Source organism: Bufo gargarizans, chromosome 10, assembly GCF_014858855.1.
Source record: "Bufo gargarizans isolate SCDJY-AF-19 chromosome 10, ASM1485885v1, whole genome shotgun sequence".
Lineage (NCBI taxonomy): Eukaryota > Metazoa > Chordata > Amphibia > Anura > Bufonidae > Bufo > Bufo gargarizans.
The window spans coordinates 18,426,285-18,448,568 of NC_058089.1; the positions used below are offsets into that span (position 1 = coordinate 18,426,285).

Sequence of the window (22,284 nt, forward strand, 5' to 3'; positions counted from 1 at the left end):
GAAGGAGAGCATACCACGCATCCTCCATTCACTGACATGGGAGTTCTGAAAAAAAGCAAAGAGCATTTGGCTATTTTCAGACGTCCCATAGCGGTGAACGGAGGGAGGCCGGACCTCCATGGCTGCTCTCCCCTTCCCTTCAGGGTACCCCATCCCGGAGATAGGAGCAGGTCCCAGTCTTTTAGAAGTGGAACCTGCACCTATCTGACATTGATGGCCTCTCCTAGTGATATTCCATCAATGTCTGAGATGGGAGTACCCCTTTAAGGCGACACACAGACACTAGGGGAAGGATTCTAGAACGTTCTCCAGTTTGGCGTAATTCCTCAGGGGTTATTTGTGTCGTATGGAGAAGCTGCATGATGTTGACAGTTGTGGAAGGAAGCGCCTGTGGTTACTTATAGCAGGGATGAGTCCGAGGGAGGAAATCCTGCAGGGTGCTGCTACATCAGAGGCCTTTGTTAGGACCATGTCCCACCTTGCAGCGGGCAGCAAGCATTCCACAGACTTCCTTTCACTTTCTCCATCCTCATGAGAAGGGGCCCCAGCCACACGTTGCAGATCTTCAGGCTTTTGTCCAGACTTCGAGAGCGGAGGCGTAACTTAAAGCGGACCCGTCCCCTCTCCTGACATGTCTGTTTTAGTAACTTCTTGCATCCCCCATGTAATACCGATTCTGGAGCTTCTAGTCTCATGACTCTATGCGGCACCATTCCTCTATTATTCCTGCTAGAAGTTATAAATGCACTGCTTGCAGTCTACAATGAAGGTCCAGCTGGGTGTTAGGCTACTTTCACACTTGTGTTTTAGCAGAGATCAGCAAAAAAAGCTTCAGTTACTCATAATACAAGCGGCTGCATCCGTTATGAACGGATCCGGGTTGTATTATCTTGAAAGTCAATGGGGGACGGATCCGTTTTCTATCATGTCTGAGAAAACGGATCCGACCCATTGACTTGCATTGTGGGTCATGCATTTTGCTCTGCATCCCATGACGGAAAGAAGCAGGCTGCGGTTTCGGTTTGCTCTCCGGGATGGGAACGCAACCAAACGGAACGAAATGCATTTCCGGAATGCATGAATGGGGACAAAACCGAAGTGTTTTTATCTGGTATTGAGATCCTATAACTGGTCTCAATACCGGAAAATGTAAACACAATTAGCCTTTGGGGGGGTTGCCCTGCACAGTCTGACACTATCCAATCAGTGCTGCCAGTGTCAGACTATGCAGGGACACCCGCCCCGTCTGGTAATCCCCAGATGGACCTTCGATGCAGCCTGCTAGCAATGTATCCATAAGCTTCTACAGTAGCAGGGATAATGGCACAACCTGGAGAATAGATACGGATAGATGCTCCAGAATAGTTATTACATGGGGGATGCAAGACATGTCCGGAGAGGGGACGGCTCTTCTTTAAAGCTTCTGGGCCCAATGCATAACCTGCAATCATATTTGCCAACATTTGCCAGTTGGCATGCAGGAAAATGGGGGGCAGTGGTATGTGCTGGAATATTTTAGGGCATTACTACTCCCCTTTTTTAAAGGCCATGCTCCCTTTGCACATAGCCCCATAGCCTTTGAGTGGTGCCCAGCTCCCTGAATACACATTTGGGCTCTGGGGCTGCTTGGAATGATGCATCATCCTGGTTTTCTGGGAGAAAGCGACCCTCCATTCTGGTTCTGAGAGATTCTCCGGGGTCCCCCCTTTTTCTGGGAGAGTCTCGGCAAGCATGTTTATACAGTACAATGCCATTGTCTTCTTATATGGCACTGGGGCCTTTAGGAGCCATTTTGCAACAAAAAAAAAAGCAGCCATATTTTTCTAGCTCCAGATCAGGGATGCTCAACCTGCGGGCCTCCAGCTGTTGCAAAACTACAACTCCCAGCATGCCCTAATAGCTGTAGCCTGTGCGTGCATGCATGCTGGGAATTGTGGTTTTGCAACAGCTAGAGGGCCACAGGTTTGGCATACCTGCTCTAGACAATCCCTTTAAAGGGGTTGTCCACTCCTTTACTATTCCATCACCTTGCACCCCTTCCCAGAAGTCAATGCCGGAACTTCACAGCTCCACCCATTGTGTAGTGGACAGAGTTGGTAACTGCAGCTCTGCTCCCATTCAGTGAGACCAGCTCCATCCACTACACAATGGACAGAGCTGAAACAGCTGATCAGCAGGGATGTGGGGCATTGGACCCCTGTCCATCAGATATACATGTCCTATACAGAGGTTATAGGCCATCAGTAGTAAGAAGTGGACCATTCTTTTAAGCTTTTTCACTGGTGCCAGCGATCTCATGTTCCTCATGACAACCCACTGTAGGGTTAAACGTGGCAGAGCGATAGCCACAAGTGGCAGCACTAGTGGCTTGTTACAGACAGGGGCCATAGACCTTGCAGAGAATATTCCCGGTGGGCCGATGGCCAGGGGGCCGCCTGAGCCCTCCTCACGGCCGGCCAGTGGAAGTTTTTGGGGATGTATTTTGTGATGGACTGCGGTATTTGGCTCTGTCGGGGCGGTATAATGTGCTGCAATGTGGTATTGCTGGCTCTGCCTTCCATCAATTTGGACCCAACTACAAACTTGGGCTATTTTTAGTTTTTTTTCTTTCCAGGGCCACTTTAAGTTCCCAGTCCGCCCCTGGGTATAGAGCAGAAAACCAGTTATTGCATTTAGTGACTGGTCGCTCGTTCTTATCGCGGGGATCTGCCTCCCATCTTCACTTGTTGAACTCGTTCTATGGGTCAGATTTAGACAACATGTCATAACAGGGTTGGTCGAGGGGGTCAATCAGTAATCTTTCTCGTCTAACCTGCCTGGATACCTGGTAGTAAAAGTGACTGACGACACGGTGAGAAATATTTGCCATTTCGGGAGACAGAAGGGCGTGGATGCGATAAAGTACAAGGATGGAGGGGAAGGGCTGTACGGCAGTGGTCTCCGACCTGTGGTTCTCCGGCCGCTGGAAAACTACATCTCCCAGCATGCCCAACAGCCGGAGAGCTTCAGGATGGAGACCAGTGATTGAAGAGGTCATTTAGTGCATGTGTTCAATTTGCCTGCAGCGCCCCTACAGGGAAGATGAGGCATTGCATGGTGCCCTCCAAAATACGTGTTGGGTCCTTCAATGCAGGAGACAGTCTTCATCTGGACCCAGATCTGGGTCTTAAATTTGCAAAATCCTTTCCCTAAGGCCTCATGCACACGACCGTTGTTTTATTCCGTGTCCGTTGCGCAGTTTTTCGTGATTTTCTGCGGACCCATTGATCTTTAATGGGTCCGTTAAAAACTTGGCTAATGCACCGTTTGCCATCCGCGTCCGTGATCCGTGGTTCCAGTCCGTCAAAAAATATAACCTGTCCTATTATTTTCGCGGAAAATGGTTTGCGGACCCATTCAAGTCAATTGGACCGCTAAAAAACGCGGAGGCACACAAGATTGTCGTCCGCGTCCGTTTTTTTCCTATCTATTGCATGGCAAACCTGTCTTAGACTTTTTTTTCCTTTACTTTATGTCTGGGGGTCCTCCAAAAATAAAGGAAGACACACGGAAACGGATCACGGAACAACGGAACCCCATTTTGCGGAACGGAACACAACAACGGTCGTGTGCATGAGGCCTCAGTTAAAAATCTCTAATATATTTGAATGAGATTTGACAGGAGCATAGGGTACAGACATGGCAATTGCACTCAGGCCCTGGCGCCCGAGGGGACCAAAAGCCCCTCCGTCATGTAAGAAGGCATCAGTATTATAAATGATACGTGATAGGCAGGGGGCCCCTGTTGCAAATTAGGCATTGGGGCCCCTGTGATTCAAGTTGTACATCAGGGACCTAAGGATACGACCACACGGCATGGTCATGTAGCAGATGAGACGTGGCCACTTTGTATAGGCCACAGCGGGCCCTAACTAAACTAATGAGCACCGCGCTGTATGGTCGGCCTGCATTGTTAATAGCCATGCGGCACCCACAATACTGCGCGGCCATTAACAATGCAGCTAAAACAGTCTGGTCCTCATTAGGGCCTGCACGGCCTCATCGCAGCAGCGACACGATGGTGCCCTGTGGTCGTACTCTAACCCAAGTCTCCCAAACCTTACGTAAGAAGAGGCGCTACTCTGCTCAGTGTCCTATGCAGATCTATGTGTCTCCATGGTTACAGACATGTTTACAGTTTGACCCTGCAGTCATACTCCTTTCCACCTGTCCCCCGCGTCTTGCTTACGTACCTTTGGTAGGTTAAGGTGCATTCACAGGACCGTGGGACAGCCGTGCCCGTGTTGCGAATCGCAAACCACGGATCTGCTAAACACGGGCCGTGTGCACCCGGCATCACTGTGCGGACCCATTGACTTTCAATAGGGCGGCGATCTGCAAGATGTGACGAAAGATAGAGCATTGCGGAGGCACGGACCCGGATGCACATGGAAACACACAGAAGGGTTTCCTCCGTGCCGCAAAAGATAGACTATGTTCTAGCGGATTACCAACCCATTGAAGTCAATGGGTCCGCATTGCGATGTGGCCAGTGCCCATGTTTGGTGGATCCGCCTTTTGTGGTCCGCAAAACGTGGGCACAGCCGTCATACATTTGCATAAAGAACAAGGGGATAGATGGAAAGTAAGTATAAGTGCAGGATCCGACTACACAGAACTTGTAGTCTGTAACCATGGTTACACATAGAGCTGTATGCGCAATACGGTAGGATCTTTTTAATCAAGGCTGTCCACAAAGTTGCTTCATTTTACCTTTTAGATGCATTGAGGAAGCACAGATCGTTCCAGCCCGTAGCCTAGGGGATGACATAACATTCATATTTTTGTACCTCTAAAAATAGAGACTTTCACCCCAAGTCATCCTGTATATTTTAGGCATTCTTAAATTCATTACCTCTCCCCCAACCAGGCTAAACAATCCCATCAGAAGACATTCCAGAGTGCCTAAAGCCTTTCAAACTGTTTGATTTGACATTTTCTGAAGAAATGTAGCACATCACCGGCCTATTGTGGATTTACTACATAAGGGCATGTTAATACAGGAGATGTCTGTTTATTACAATCTGCAGACAGCGAGGGAAATTCCACTCATGTCTGCTGTATACACACTATATTAACACCATGGCCGCTGCGCGCGACTGGAGCATAGATGAGAAGAAAACTGACATATCTCCCAATTCTAGATTACCCGACTGAATATGTAGACCTACAACCACTGGAAGGGGAGTAGCTAGAAGTGGTTGGAGGGTTGTTTCCCAAAGGCCGTAGCAAATGAGCAAGGAGTCTGCTGCAAAATCTAACGCAAATTTTGAGGTCATAGTCGCCCTATGCAATGCAAACACGAAAAATTCCAGAATTGACATGTTGCAGTTTTAAAAATCGTGGGATGTCACCCATTTTTCTTCTGTTACATGTAGATAAAGGGGCCTGAAATACGCCTCTATTAGGCTTATTTCAGGTGCAGATTGCAGCGCAACACACGCTAGGTCTAAGAAAGCGGTCGCGCGTGGGAAGGGTTGGAAGACCCGTCTTATTTACCATTTTCTACGCTTGTTTTAGGCCTCATGCACACGACCGTTGTTGTGTTCCGTTCCGCAAAACGGGGTTCCGTTGTTCCGTGATCCGTTTCCGTTTTTGTTTCCGTGTGTTTTCCTTTATTTTTGGAGGATCACATGAGGGAAAGTAAAAAAAAAATCGAAGTCAAGTTTGCCATGCAAATAATAGGAAAAAACGCGGACGCGCGGACACGGATGACAATCTTGTGTGCCTCCGCGTTTTTTCACGGTCCCATTGACTTGAATGGGTCCGCGAACCGTTTTCCGTGAAAAAAATAGGACAGGTTATATTTTTTGGACGGACTGGAACCACGGATCACGGACGCGGATGACAAACGGTGCATTAGCCGAGTTTTCAACGGACCCATTGAAAGTCAATGGGTCTGCAGAAAATCACCAAAAAACTGAACAACGGATACGGAATGAAACAGCGGTCGTGTGCATGAGGCCTGAGGCGTAGAAAAAGATCTAAATGTAAGACCGCTCGGAAGCTGTCTTACATTTCGCAGCAGCGGTGGATCCGCCGAAGTGATGTGGAAGCCTGCGCTTCTTCATAACTCCGGCGCCAGCTTAGCGGTTTATTAAGATCGGCGTCTAAAACGGCTGAGATGAGTCAGAGCTTGAAAATATGATTCTTCTCTGGTCACACAAGTAAGATATGACTCTTTTATATTAATTTGCATATGTATCAAATCGTTTTTTATACACAATAAAAGCTCACAGAGCTATGGGACCTGGGTATTGCGGATGTGCTAGCGGCCATCTAGCAGCCCATGTCCTCAGCGCTATACACAAAATCCCAGTGACAGGTTCCCTTTAAAGAAAACCTGTCGCCTCTACTGACCTGCGTTCCCCATGTACTACCAATTCTGGAGCATCTATTCTTACTATTCTATGTTGTACCATGTCTCTATTAGGCCTCTTTCACACTTGCGTTGTCCGGATCCGGCGTGTACTCCACTTGCCGTAATTACACGCCGGATCCGGAAAAACGCAAGTGTACTGAAAGCATTTGAAGACGGATCCGTCTTCAAAATGCGTTCAGTGTTACTATGGCAGCCAGGACGCTATTAAAGTCCTGGTTGCCATAGTAGTAGTGGGGAGCGGGGGAGCAGTATACTTACCGTCCGTGCGGCTCCCGGGGCGCTCCAGAGTGACGTCAGAGCGCCCCATGCGCATGGATGACGTGCCATGCGATCACGTCATCCATGCGCGTGGGGCGCCCTGACGTCACTCTGGAGCGCCCCGGGAGACGCACGGACGGTAAGTATGCTGCTCCCCTGCTCCCCACTACACTTTACCATGGCAAACAGGACTTTAGCGTCCTGGCAGCCATGGTAACCATTCAGAAAAAGCTAAACGTCGGATCCGGCAATGCGCCGAAACGACGTTTAGCTTAAGACCGGATCCGGATTAATACCTTTCAATGGGCATTAATTCCGGATCCGGCCTTGCGGCAAGTGTTCAGGATTTTTGGCCGGAGCAAAAAGCGCAGCATGCTGCGGTATTTTCTCCGGCCAAAAAACGTTCCGGTCCTGAACTGAAGACATCCTGATGCATCCTGAACGGATTTCTCTCCATTCAGAATGCATTAGGATAAAACTGATCAGGATTCTTCCGGCATAGAGCCCCGACGACGGAACTCTATGCCGGAACAGAACAACGCAAGTGTGAAAGAGCCCTTATTCCTACTAGAAGCTATGAATGAATTACTAGCAGTTTGCAATGAAGATCCAGCTGGGTGTTACCAGTCGGGGGGAGGGAGGGGGATCCCTGCACAGTCTGACACTGACAGCACTGGTTGTATACTCTCAGACCCCCCCCCCCCCCAAATTGGTAACATCCAGCTGGACCTTCATTGCAAACTGCTAGAAATGTATTCATAGGTTCTAGCAGAAATAATAGAGGAACAGCACAACATTGAGTCCTAGGAAAAGTTGCTTCAGACTTATAGGAAACCTGACATGTCAGTTCCCCATTAATATCAGCAGATGAACCATCGGAGCTTGCAATCTTTTTCTCCACCACAAACAAGATACTGTACTAGTAAAGAGAAAGGATGCTGCATGTAAGGACAGCGAGAGGCAATGGAAGCCGTCTACAGAAATGTGCTATGGTAGGAGAATCAAATTGTCAAATTTTGCACAAAATGAAAATCTTTTATGTTTGATACTGTACTGGAGCTCCGTACAGTGTTATTAGAATGTATTGGCTCCGATGAGCCGAAGTTATCACTTCGCGAAGTCTCACGAGACCTCGTGTAATAACTTTGTGAATTCATTATTAATGTAAAAAACCTTGATATCGAACTTGGATTCCGTTCTAAGTGGTACCCCATTGAAGTCTATGGGTACACCAAAAAGCGGAATGCATTCCTGGACTGTCGCAAGAAAAATGATGCGCATTTTTGCGGACAGCATAGATCTGCACAATGGAGAGGGTGAAATCTGCTGCTTTTTCCGCAGCAAAAACCTCATGTAAAAAATCGCTGTTTTGTTGCATTTTTTTTCCGCTGGATGTTCAGTCACTTGTAAACCCAGCCTTAGGCCTCATGCACACGACCGTTGTTGTGTTCCGTAAAAAGAGGTTCCGTTGTTCCATGATCCGTTTCCGTTTTTGTTTCCGTGTGTCTTCCTTTATTTTTGGAGGATCACCAGACATGAAGGAAAGTAAAAAAAAGTCTAAGTCAAGTTTGCCATGCAAATGATAGGAAAAAAACGGACGCGGACGACAATCTTGTGTGCCTCCATGTTTTTTACCGGTCCCATTGACTTAAATGGGTCCACGAACCGTTTTCCGCGAAAATAATAGAACAGGTTATATTTTTTGGACGGACTGGAACCACGGATCATTGACCCGGAAGACAAACGGTGCATTAGCCGAGTTTTCAACGGACTTATTGAAAGTCAATGGGTCCGCAGAAAATCACAAAAAACGGCACAACGGACACGGAATAAAACAACGGTCGTGTGCATGAGGCCTTAATATGTGGCCAAGTTTTTTTGCACTTGTAACCACACTGCAGCTATGACTCAGTATTCGCAGTCCCGGTGAAACACTGCCCCTAGTGGCCAACATAGAAATAGCAAAAAGGAATTTAGACCATTCTTTACACCTAAAACAGGTATAGAAAATGATAAATGTCACGGGCATGCCGGTACGCCCCCTTCCCCGCTCACACAACGCCCCCTTTTTCAGACCTGGCATTAATGGGGAAAAGACACAGATTGCGGCGCAAATAACCTTTGCACCGCAATCTGCGACAGATATGTTTTGGACCCACTCCTAGTTTTGGCTTACTAACCGTGTGAAAGAGGCCAAACTGATACAATGTATCAGAGGAGAGAGATCTGTGATGTAAACATGATATTATAGCCTAAATACAACTGTTGCAAATTCTCAGCTGTGGCAAATAATAGAGAAGATATTGCCATTCCCTGACAGTAAGCAGAGCTCTTGAGAACAATGAAAAATAAAATATATTTTAGGCTTTTTTTTCCTGCTGTCTTACGTGTTTTTATCAAACTTTTGATGTGCTTTTGTGGCATAACTTGAAGCTCCAGGGTCTCAGTGCAAAATCTGCAACAGGGGCCCCCACCTGCCATGTGCTTTCTATAATAATAATGGTGTCTTCTTTTGTGGCAGACGGGGTATTTGGGGTTAGTGACTGCTACCTCTGCACCCCTATTGCTGGGATGGCTAACCTCCGGCACTCCAGTTGTGGGGAAACTACAACTCCCAAGATGCACACTTGCTTGGCTGTTCTCAGAACTCCATAGAAATGATAGGAGCATGCTGGGAGTCGTAGTTTCCCCACAGCCGGAGTGCCGGAGGTTAGCCATCACTGCTCTGTAGCTACACCCTCTGTGTCTCATTGTATCCGTACAGGTTGAGGCCTCTTGCACACGACCGTATGTATTTTGCGGTCCGCTAAAAACGGACCCGCAAAAAATACAGATGACGTCCGTCTGCATTCCGTATTTTGCGGAACGGAACAGCTGGCCCCTAATAGAACATTACTATCCTTGTCCGTTATGCGGACAATAATAGGACAAGTTCTATCTTTCAGCGAAATGGAAATACGAACAGAATGCACACTGAGTAACTTCCGTTTTTTTTGCGGACCCATTAAAAAGAATAATTCCGCAAATGGTCCGCAAAAAAAAACCTGAACGGAGAGAGAAAGCAAATACGTTCTTGTGCAAGGGTCCTAAGTCAAAGCAGCAGACCAAAAGGAATACATTAGGTTGGGTGCAGTGGTGTCGACTGCAGCCATCACTCGGTGCACTCAGTAGTTAAAGGGGTCATCCAGAATTAAAAAAACATAGCTGCTTTCTTCCACAAACAACACCCTCCCCCCTCTTCCTTGTTCTTGTGCAGTTTTGCAGCTCTGTCCCATTGAATACAATAGAGCCATGCTGCAATTTCAGAAACAACCCATGGACAGGGGTGGTACCGTTTTTAGAAGAAAACAGCCATGTTTTTCTAATTCTGGACAACCCCTTTAAAGTCAATCAGTAGCACTACAAAAAGTTGCAATGTAGCCCAGGCCTTACAACAATTTGCTGCGGTTTTCCAAAGTTATCTTTGGCAGGATGTTTTTTTACTGGTGAAAATGTGTTTTTCTTGTAAAAAAACGTATGGCCCAAAATTTTTCCTCCAAACACGTTTTGATTCCTTGCATTTCTTTGTACTTCAACCAGTTTAACCCGATAAGATACTTCTGGGTTCCTTTATTGCAAGACATTCCCAAGACGATCTCAATCAAGAATTCAGTTCCAACTATAATTTGTGTCTTTGCGCTGATCGTCAGCGGCAGGACGGACAATTGGCGTCAGACGCTCGCCCCGGGAAAGTCCGTTTCAATAATGCAAAAAGAAGTAGACGTTTCTGACTTAGATCAGGAGAAGGGAGTAAAAAAAGCGTTATTAGGTTATTAGGGGGCGTTCTATCACGGTTGAAATAAGGCTGCCGCAGGAGGTTGCAGCTGATAGGGCCAGTCGATTGCAATGGTTAAAGGCTATCCGTCAGGGAAGGGGTTAACTGTGCAAGAATGTCTCAATGAAGCTTTGATGCCTGGCTGATAACACAAGCCTTTGTCCTACTTCCTCCTTACATAACTAGCCGAGAGCCATGCTGGCTTTTATGAATGGCCGGGCTGAGGCTGCAGCTGATTTGCTGAGCTATTTGTGTGACACCCCAGAGTGGTGTTACCATTCCTGCACCCTGCTACTGTCTTTATTGGTCTAACCTCATGTCAACTTATGCATTTATTTCCAGGTCCTATACACTGTGCATTCCATCCTAATCTGTTTGCAACTGTTATGTTCATGTAATGTGCCTGGTTCACCAGCAGGTGGCAGCAAATATGGCAGAGCTCTACTTAGAGAGAATGGAACTTACCGTTCCATTCTAACCCCCCTCTGTAGGGGAGTGGGCCAGCCCTACTTCCTGCAGGAAGGGTGAAGACCAGTTCTAGTCAGTCTGGCTTACCCCCAGCTAGGGGAAGGGTGTGCAGGGGCAAGTCTCTGTTGGACATACCTACGCCAGCCAGAGCACCCTAAGCTCTGCTGGCCATGGAGGCCAAAGCTTGAAGCCTCAGGAGCCAGAAGGAAAGTTTCCTGGCATAACCTAGAGTCAGACTACAAAGTGAAGTGCAGCACCCAGAATAAGCTGAGTTATATAGCTAGCCTGTCAGTACAGCTGAGTCAGAGAGAATCAGATATAGCAGAGTGGAGTTTGCCTGCCAGTTTCATGCTAAAGCCTGCTGGAACCAAGACAAAGCCTGTAAACCATTTTGGAGAACGTTTATTGAAAGTAAAGCTGCGATTAAACTTCATCTCAAGGTCCGGACTCCAGTTATTCTCTTATTTCTCAATTATTCCCCCTATTTATTGCTTCGGAGCCAAAGCCTGGGGTCCAGCGGTATCCAGGTAGGAGCACCGTGACACACATAAAGAGACATTTTAGGCCGCAACATACCACTCGGCATTTCCTACACCTGGGATGCGTTATAGAGGGCCCTAGGGGGAGGCCGCCCGTTGCATTTGCAGGCTGGACAAATAGGAAGCCCGATCCGCTCCATCCAGAGGATAGCAAATTTAGTTCTCCATGAAGCCTCATTCACACATCCGTGTCCGTGCTCAAATCCGTGAGCAGGTGGTCAGTGATGCATCCGTGAAGCTGTCTGTGAAGGATCCGTGTTGGGTTCGTGTGTCCGTTTTTTGCTGTCCGTGTGCCTTCTGTGTTTTACTGACACTGAACAGCTGAAAAATAAATTTCAAAGCATCTCTTCCTAATGATCCGTGAAACACAGATGCAACACGGATGGCATCTGTGTTGCATCCGTGGTTTTCACGGACTGATAGACTATTAATGGGCGTGATGGATCCGTGGACAAAATAGAGCATGCATCCATGCTAAAAACACTGACCCACGGACCGTGCTAAAACACTGATGTCTGAATACACACATTAAAATGAATGGGGACGTGTGTTGTCTCATGGATTTGAGCACGGGCGTGTGAATGAGGCTTAACTCTGGCAGGCTGTTCTCTGTCGTAACTGCCTGCCGTATCCGGGATGCCGCAGGTGTGAACGTACCCTGGCTTTTCTGTAGAGGTGCACATAAAACTGCAGGATCCAGTCTGTGTATGAGCAGATATGACGTGCATTAGGCGCAACTCCTGACCAAAGGGCTTCCGTCCCTCTCTGGACTTGGGAAATAAACGTACATTAAAGGGGTTCTCCGGGCTTTTAATATTCATGACCTATCCTCAAGATCCGGGCACCCCTGCCGATCTGCTGTATGAGGAGACGGCGTGCGCAGTCTGCACGTGCTGTCTCCGTTCTCTCTTCCTGCTCAACTGCTGCGTGCTGTCTCCTCATAGAGCTGATTGTCGAGGATGCCGGGGGTCAGACCCCCACTGATCTGATATTGATGACCTATCCTCAGGATCCCGGCACCCCTGCCGATCTGCTGTATGAGGAGATGGCGCGCGCAGTCTGCACGTGCTGTCTCCGTTCTCTCTTCCTGCTCAACTGCTGCGTGCTGTCTCCTCATAGAGCTGATTGTCGAGGATGCCGGGGGTCAGACCCCCACCGATCTGATATTGATGACCTATCCTCAGGATCCCGGCACCCCTGCCGATCTGCTGTATGAGGAGATGGCGCGCGCAGTCTGCACGTGCTGTCTCCGTTCTCTCTTCCTGCTCAACTGCTGCGTGCTGTCTCCTCATAGAGCTGATTGTCGAGGATGCCGGGGGACAGACCCCCACTGATCTGATATTGATGACCTATCCTCAGGATCCCGGCACCCCTGCCGATCAGCTGTATGAGGAGATGGCGCGCGCAGTCTGCACGTGCTGTCTCCGTTCTCTCTTCCTGCTCTACTGCTGCGTGCTGTCTCCTCATAGAGCTGATTGTCGAGGATGCCGGAGGTCAGACCCCCACCGATCTGATATTGATGACCTATCCTGAGGATCCCTGCACCCCTGCCGATCAGCTGTATGAGGAGACGGCGCACGCAGTCTGCACGTGCTGTCTCCGTTCTCTCTTCCTGCTCTACTGCTGCGTGCTGTCTCCTCATAGAGCTGATTGTCGAGGATGCCGGAGGTCAGACCCCCACCGATCTGATATTGATGACCTATCCTCAGGATCCCGGCACCCCTGCCGATCAGCTGTATGAGGAGATGGCGCGCGCAGTCTGCACGTGCTGTCTCCGTTCTCTCTTCCTGCTCTACTGCTGCGTGCTGTCTCCTCATAGAGCTGATTGTCGAGGATGCCGGGGGTCAGACCCCCACCGATCTGATATTGATGACCTATCCTGAGGATAATAAACTCATTAGATCGCCCAGTAATGATCTGGTTCCTAAGGGTATGCTCACACCACAGAATTTTCACATAGATTTTGGCATGCATTTTGTTCCAAAATCTGCATGAAATCCGAATAGGTACAGATCTGTGCTGGGGTTAGGCTATCAATTTTAAAAATCCTAGAGAACCCCTTTATAGTGAAAGCAAATGAGCTGCAATACCAGACACAGTCCATGGACAAGGGTGGCGCTGTTTGTGGACGAGAACCAGACCCTTTTTTTTTCTTTCCTTTTTTTAACCCTGCAGAACCCCTTTTATGTCCCTCTAAGTCATCTCCTGATATTCCTCTGTGACCTCAGTCTGCCGATGTCTGGGTGGTTGGATCTGTGTTGGATTTCATTAAGCAGAGCGTTCCCCGCAGAGCATCGGGGGAGAGAGAGGATTTTTTATTTTTTTTGAGGGCGTTAGGAGAGCGGCGGCCGCAGTTAATCCGGCTTATTACATGAATACTGTTCATTTTATTCCCGGTGCTGGAGCCAAACGCCGTGTAATTGGCGCTTTCTTAAGAGCAGCCTCGTTAAATAAAACATGGTCTAAACGAATTCAGATGCGAAGTCTGAGAAGACATGATGGGACCGCGCTTGGCAAGAAAATCGACCCCAGCAAATTCTTGTCTGTGCTGCTTCATCTTCACCGGGCCTTGCTTCAATTAAAAAAAAAAAAATCCCTCGATCCCACCAGCGACGTCTGCTTCCCATGTTCGCCTCACCAATCCTCGAAGTACGCTGTGGATTCCTCTACTTCTTAAAGGGGGTTACATGAAACACTGCGAAATGGCAGGGAAGGGGTTAAAAATAGCAAAAACAACAATACTCGTCTCCGCTCCAGCGCCGCTCCTCCCCCTCGTTGCAGCCATCTCCCTGCTGGCAGCAATGATGTCCTGTAAACTGCACGCCGCTGCTGCAGTCAATCACCGGCCTCAGCGGTATACGGCCTGAGGCCAGTAATTGGCTGCAGTGGTTACGTGGCTGTCACCTCTGCAGCCACGTAAAGAATGCTCGACCAAAGAGGTGGCACTGGAGCGGAGGGGGTTTGAACCCGTGACTATGACTTGTTTTATTGTTTTAGTATTTTAACCCCTTCCCTGCCATTTAAAATTGTTATTTTAAAGTGGTTGTCCAGGATTAGAAAATCATGGCTGCTTCCTTCCAAAAACATTCGCCACCCGCTGCCCATGAGTTGTGTCTGGCATTACAGTTCAGCTTCAACGAAGTGAATGAGATCGAGCTCCAAAAACGGATACTATCCATGGACAGACAGAAAAATGTCCCAGATAGCACAACCCCTTTAAGGGCTCATGCACACGACCATTGTTGTTTTGCGATTTGCAAATTGTGGATCCGCAAAACACGGATACCGGCCGGAACAACTGACCCATGATAGAACATGCCTATCCTTGTCCGTAATGCAGACAATAATAGAACATTTTTTATTTTTTGGTGAAATGGACATGTGGACATACAGAGACGGAATCATTTCCGTTTTTTTTGCGGCCCCACTGAAATGAATGGGTCCACTTACATGCAAAAAAAAAAAAACGGAACGGACACAGACAAAAAAATACGTTCATGTGCATGAGCCCTAAGGGCATGCATACAACACTAGGGCTCATGCACACGACCGTATGTATTTTGTGGTCCGCAAAAAATATAGATTATGTCCATGTGATGTCCATGTTGCATCTGTTTTTTTGAGGATCCACTGTAACAATGCCTATCCTTGTCCGCAAAACAGAGCTGCGGAACGGACATACTACATTTTTTACAGACCCATTGAAATGAATGGGTCCGCATCCTGTCCGCAAAAAATGCAGATCAGATGCAGACCAAAAATACGGTCCTGCGAATGGGGCCTTAGGAGACCAGCTTTGCTCAGATTGCCACCATCTGTGTTAGGGCTCATGCACACGACCGTACGTATTTTGCGGTCTGCAAAACACAGATGCGTAAAAAAATATATGAATAACGGACAAGTATAAGACATGTTCTATCTTTTTTGCGGAATGGCCATGCGGACATACGGAAATGGAATGCACATTGAATCAATTCCGTCTATTTTGCAGACCCTTTGAAGTCAATGGTTCCGCATACAGACTGCAAAAATATGGAACGGACAGAGAAAAAAATACGTTCTTGTGTATGAGCCCTTATCTGTGGCGGTAGGAAGCGATGTAGGACTCTACTCTCCTACAGAGCTAGTCCTGTTTTATGGTGTCCTGTCTTGTTTCTGTATTTCGGATGCAGCTGGTTAGAAGTGTTTAGGGCAGTGAGGTGTACTACAAGTGCAGTGTGCGTCCTTAAAGGGGTTATCCCATGACTGATGTAAAAAATGAAAATCTGTCATAGTAACATAGGGGGTCATTTATTATCCAAGGTGTATTTCTGATGTATTAGGTGTATTTCTGGTGCAGATTGGGGCGCAAAGGTTATTTGCGCAGCAATCTGTGACTTTTCCCCGCTAACGCTAGGTCTAAAAAAGTGGGCATGACATGGGTGGGGAAGGGAACGGGTGAGCAGGCCCATCTTATTCATCATTTTCTACGCCTGTTTTAGGTTTAGAAAATGGTCTAAATGTAAGACGGCAAGAAAGCTGTAGTGTATTCGCCACGGTCAAGTCTAGGACTTAGAAACTGATTAAATGAGTTTGACATGACCGATCCCTGCAGAAGTGGTAGCTGCAAATACAGTGAAGGAGTTTAAGCATGCATGGGATAGGCATAAGGCCATCCTTCATATAAGATAGGGCCAGGGGCTATCCATAGTATTCAGTATATTGGGCAGACTAGATGGGCCAAATGGTTCTTATCTGCCGACACATTCTATGTTTCTATGTAAGCCATGCTGATACGGCGTTTTTTGCTTATTTTCATTGAGTTATTCCAAGATAGCATCTCTTAGAAAACCTTCAAACAGTTTACCCACGACACATGTTAAACTTACCGGCCTATAGTTTCCGGGCTCTGTTTTTGGACTCTTTTTTGAATATTGGCACCACATTTGCTTAGCGCTAATCCCTGTCAATATAGAGTCTCTAAATATCAGAAAATAAATCTGTAGTGTATATATACAGTATACAGTGTACGGTCCTCTGTAGTGCATATATAGTATATACAGTATACTGTCCTTTGTAGTATATATACAGTATACTGTCCTCTGTAGTATATATATACAGTATACTATCCTCTGTAGTATATATACAGTGTACTGTCCTCTATAATATATATACAGTATACTGTCCTTTGTAGTATATATATAGTATACTTTCCTCTGTAGTATATATACAGTAGACTGTCCTCTGTAGTGTGTGTGTGTATATATATATATATATATATATATATATAGTGTAATGTCCTCTGTAGTGTATATATACAGCATTCTGTCTTCTGTAATATATATATATATATATATATATATATATATACAGTACAGACCAAAAGTTTGGACACACCTTCTCATTCAAAGAGTTTTCTTTATTTTCATGACTATGAAAATTGTAGATTCCCACTGAAGGCATCAAAACTATGAATTAACACATGTGGAATTATATACATAACAAACAAGTGTGAAACAACTGAGAATATGTCATATTCTAGGTTCTTCAAAGTAGCCACCTTTTGCCTTGATTACTGCTTTGCACACTCTTGGCATTCTCTTGATGAGCTTCAAGAGGTAGTCACCTGAAATGGTTTTCACTTCACAGGTGTGCCCTGTCAGGTTTAATAAGTGGGATTTCTTGCCTTATAAATGGGGTTGGGACCATCAGTTGCGTTGAGGAGAAGTCAGGTGGATACACAGCTGATAGTCCTACTGAATAGACTGTTAGAATTTGTATTATGGCAAGAAAAAAGCAGCAAAGAAAAACGAGTGGCCATCATTACTTTAAGAAATGAAGGTCAGTCAGTCCAAAAAATTGGGAAAACTTTGAAAGTAAGGGCTATTTGACCATGAAGGAGAGTGATGGGGGGCTGCACCAGATGACCTGGTCTCCACAGTCACCGGACCTGAACCCAATCGAGATGGTTTGGGGTGAGCTGGACCGCAGAGTGAAGGCAAAAGGGCCAACAAGTGCTAAGCATCTCTGGGAACTCCTTCAAGACTGTTGGAAGACCATTTCAGGTGACTACCTCTTGAAGCTCATCAAGAGAATGCCAAGAGTGTGCAAAGCAGTAATCAAAGCAAAAGGTGGCTACTTTGAAGAACCTAGAATATGACATATTTTCAGTTGTTTCACATTTTCTTGTTATGTATATAATTCCACATGTGTTAATTCATAGTTTTGATGCCTTCAGTGGGAATCTACAATTTTCATAGTCATGAAAATAAAGAAAACTCTTTGAATGAGAAGGTGTGTCCAAACTTTTGGTCTGTACTGTATATATACAGTATTCTGTCCTCTGTAGTATACATACAGTATGCTTTCCTCTGTAGTATACATACAGTATGCTTTCCTCTGTAGTATATATATATATATAAACTGTATATTGTCCTCTGTAGTATACATACAGTATGCTTTCCTCTGTAGTATACATACAGTATGCTTTCCTCTGTAGTATATATATATATATATATACAGTATACTGTCCTTTGTAGTAACATAATAATAACATCGTACATAAGGCCGAAAAAATATATTTGTCCATCCAGTTCGGCCTATTATCCTGCAAGTTGATCCAGAGGAAGACAAAAAACAAAAACTGTGAGGTAGAAGTCAATTTTCCCCACTTTAGAGGAATAAAAAATTCCTTCCCGACTCTAATCAGGCATCAGAATTACTCCCTGGATCAGCGCCCCCTCTCTAGTAGCTATAGCCTGTAATATTATTACGCTCCAGAAATACATCCAGGCCCCTCTTGAATTCCTTTATTGTACTCACCATCACCACCTCCTCAGGCAGAGAGCTCCATAGTCTCACTGCTCTTACCGTAAAGAATCCTCTTCTATCTTTGTGTACAAACCTTCTTTCCTCCAGAAGTCACAGTCACAGTCCTGGGGATAAATAGATGATGGGAGTGATCTCTGTACCGACCCCTGATATATTTATACATAGTAATTAGATCTCTGCTCAGTCGTCTTTTTTCTAAAGTGAATAACCCTAATTTTGATAATCTTTCAGGGTACTGTAGTTGCCCCATTCCATTCCTCTGTAGTATATATACAGTATACTGTCTTCTGTAGTGTACATATATATATATATATATATATATATACAGTATACTGTCCTCTGTAGTATATACACACAGTATACTGTCCTCTGTAGTGTATATACACAGTATACTGTCCTCTGTAGTATATATACAGTATACTATTCTCTGTAGTATATATACAGTATACTGTCCTCTGTAGTGTATATACACAGTATACTGTCCTCTGTAGTATATATACACAGTATACTGTCCTCTGTAGTGTATATACACAGTATACTGTCCTCTGTGGTATATATACAGTATACTGTCCTCTGTAGTATATATACACACACAGTATACTGTCCTCTGTAGTGTATATACACAGTATACTGTCCTCTGTAGTGTATATACACACACAGTATACTGTCCTCTGTAGTGTATATACAGTATACTATTCTCTGTAGTATATATACACACACAGTATACTGTCCTCTGTAGTGTATATACACAGTATACTGTCCTCTGTAGTGTATATACAGTATACTATTCTCTGTAGTATATATACACACACAGTATACTGTCCTCTGTAGTGTATATACACAGTATACTGTCCTCTGTAGTGTATATACACACACAGTATACTGTCCTCTGTAGTATATATACACACACAGTATACTGTCCTCTGTAGTATATATACACAGTATACTGTCCTCTGTAGTGTATATACACACACACAGTATACTGTCCTCTGTAGTATATATACACAGTATACTGTCCTCTGTAGTGTATATACAGTATACTATTCTCTGTAGTATATATACACACACAGTATACTGTCCTCTGTAGTGTATATACACAGTATACTGTCCTCTGTAGTATATATACACACACAGTATACTGTCCTCTGTAGTATATATACACAGTATACTGTCCTCTGTAGTATATATACAGTATACTGTCCTCTGTAGTATATTTACACACACAGTATACTGTCCTCTGTAGTGTATACACACAGTATACTGTCTTCTGTAGTGTATACACACAGTATACTGTCTTCTGCAGTGTATACACAGTATACTGTCTTCTGTAGTGTATATACACAGTATACTGTCCTCTGTAGTGTATATATACACACATATACACACAGTATACTGTCCTCTGTAGTGTATATACACAGTATACTGTCCTCTGTAGTATATACACACACAGTATACTGTCCTCTGTAGTATATACACAGTATACTGTCCTCTGTAGTATATATACAGTATACTGTCCTCTGTAGTATATTTACACACACAGTATACTGTCCTCTGTAGTGTATACACACAGTATACTGTCTTCTGTAGTGTATACACACAGTATACTGTCTTCTGTAGTGTATACACAGTATACTGTCTTCTGTAGTGTATATACACAGTATACTGTCCTCTGTAGTGTATATATACACACATATACACACAGTATACTGTCCTCTGTAGTGTATATACACAGTATACTGTCCTCTGTAGTATATATACACACACAGTATACTGTCCTCTGTAGTATATATACACAGTATACTGTCCTCTGTAGTATATATACAGTATACTGTCCTCTGTAGTATATTTACACACACAGTATACTGTCCTCTGTAGTGTATACACACAGTATACTGTCTTCTGTAGTGTATACACACAGTATACTGTCTTCTGTAGTGTATACACACAGTATACTGTCTTCTGTAGTGTATATACACAGTATACTGTCCTCTGTAGTGTATATATACACACATATACACACAGTATACTGTCCTCTGTAGTATATATACAGTATACTGTCCTCTGTAGTATATTTACACACACAGTATACTGTCCTCTGTAGTGTATACACACAGTATACTGTCTTCTGTAGTGTATACACACAGTATACTGTCTTCTGTAGTTTATATACACATATATACGCTACAACAAGTGTAATTTTGTAGTGGCTCACCCACCTCACAACATGTACCAGGTGCTCACTTTCAACGGTAACAACCAATGCCGGTACAGAAAATACCGGCATGGTCTGTTGTTTTTCTATATTTACACTACAACCCGATTCGCGATGTGTCGAACTCGAGCACCAGGAAGACAACACACCGTTTCGACAATCCCGATCTTTGTGACAGATCGCCCTATCTGTACCCCTAATACTTGAGGCTACTTTCACACTAGTGTTCGGCTGTCCGCTCGTGAGCTCCGTTTGAAGGAGCTCACGAGCGGACCCGAACGCTTCCGTCCAGCCCTGATGCAGTCTGAATGGATGCGGATCCGCTCAGACTGCATCAGTCTGGCGGCGTTCAGCCTCCGCTCCGCTCGCCTCCGCACGGACAGGCGGACAGCTGAACGCTGCTTGCAGCGTTCGGGTGTCCGCCTGGCCGTGCGGAGGCGTGCGGATCCGTCCAGACTTACAATGTAAGTCAATGGGGACGGATCCGTTTGAAGATGCCACAATATGGCTCAATCTTCAAGCGGATCCGTCCCCCATTGACTTTACATTGAAAGTCTGGACGGATCCGTACGAGGCTATTTTCACACTTAGCTTTTATATGCCAATATAATGCAGACGGATCCGTTCTGAACGGAGCCTCCGTCTGCATTATTATGATCGGATCCGTTCAGAACTGATCCGATCGAACGCTAGTGTGAAAGTAGCCTGAGTCTGCCACTACCAGAACCTGTCTGGCCTGCCCTGCTCTCCTGCTTACTGGAGCTGACATTCCCCTGACTGGTAGCGGAAGCAGCAGTGCTCTCCCTGAACAGACATCCCCGTCATCTGACAAGATTGCAAACTTGTTGGGTTGTGCGACCTCTTCAGTGAGGTGAACAGAGAATTAGGAAAAGAACAGATAGCAGGTGGCACTATACAGATAGATTTTATTGAATAACTCAGTGGCTAGGATACAATTTTAATTACATGCAATTACAAAAGTATTCAGGTCGCTTGTTTGTGTATATATACACTACAGAGGACAGTATACTGTGTATATACACTACAGAAGACAGTATACTGTGTATACACTGCAGAAGACAGTATACTGTGTGTATACACTACAGAAGACAGTATACTGTGTGTATACACTACAGAGGACAGTATACTGTGTGTGTAAATATACTACAGAGGACAGTATACTGTATATATACTACAGAGGACAGTATACTGTGTATATATACTACAGAGGACAGTATACTGTGTGTGTATATATACTACAGAGGACAGTATACTGTGTATATACACTACAGAGGACAGTATACTGTGTGTGTATATATACTACAGAGAATAGTATACTGTATATACACTACAGAGGACAGTATACTATGTATATATACTACAGAGGACAGTATACTGTGTGTGTGTATATACACTACAGAGGACAGTATACTGTGTATATATACTACAGAGGACAGTATACTGTGTGTGTATATATACTACAGAGGACAGTATACTGTGTGTGTATATACACTACAGAGGACAGTATACTGTGTATATACACTACAGAGGACAGTATACTGTGTGTGTATATATACTACAGAGAATAGTATACTGTATATACACTACAGAGGACAGTATACTGTGTATATACACTACAGAGGACAGTATACTGTGTGTGTATATATACTACAGAGAATAGTATACTGTATATACACTACAGAGGACAGTATACTGTGTGTGTATATACACTACAGAGGACAGTATACTGTGTATATACACT

At 45.1% G+C, this 22,284-nt stretch overlaps 1 long non-coding RNA gene across 1 annotated transcript in view; it reads left to right on the forward strand.

The window, feature by feature from the left end:
* Nucleotides 1-7,546: 7,546 nt before the first annotated feature.
* Nucleotides 7,547-22,284, forward strand: part of LOC122920704 — a 73,737-nt gene continuing 58,999 nt past the window's right edge. The window contains exon 1 of the long non-coding RNA XR_006386928.1: nt 7,547-7,671. This is a non-coding gene — a long non-coding RNA (uncharacterized LOC122920704). The remainder of the gene's footprint in view (nt 7,672-22,284) is intronic.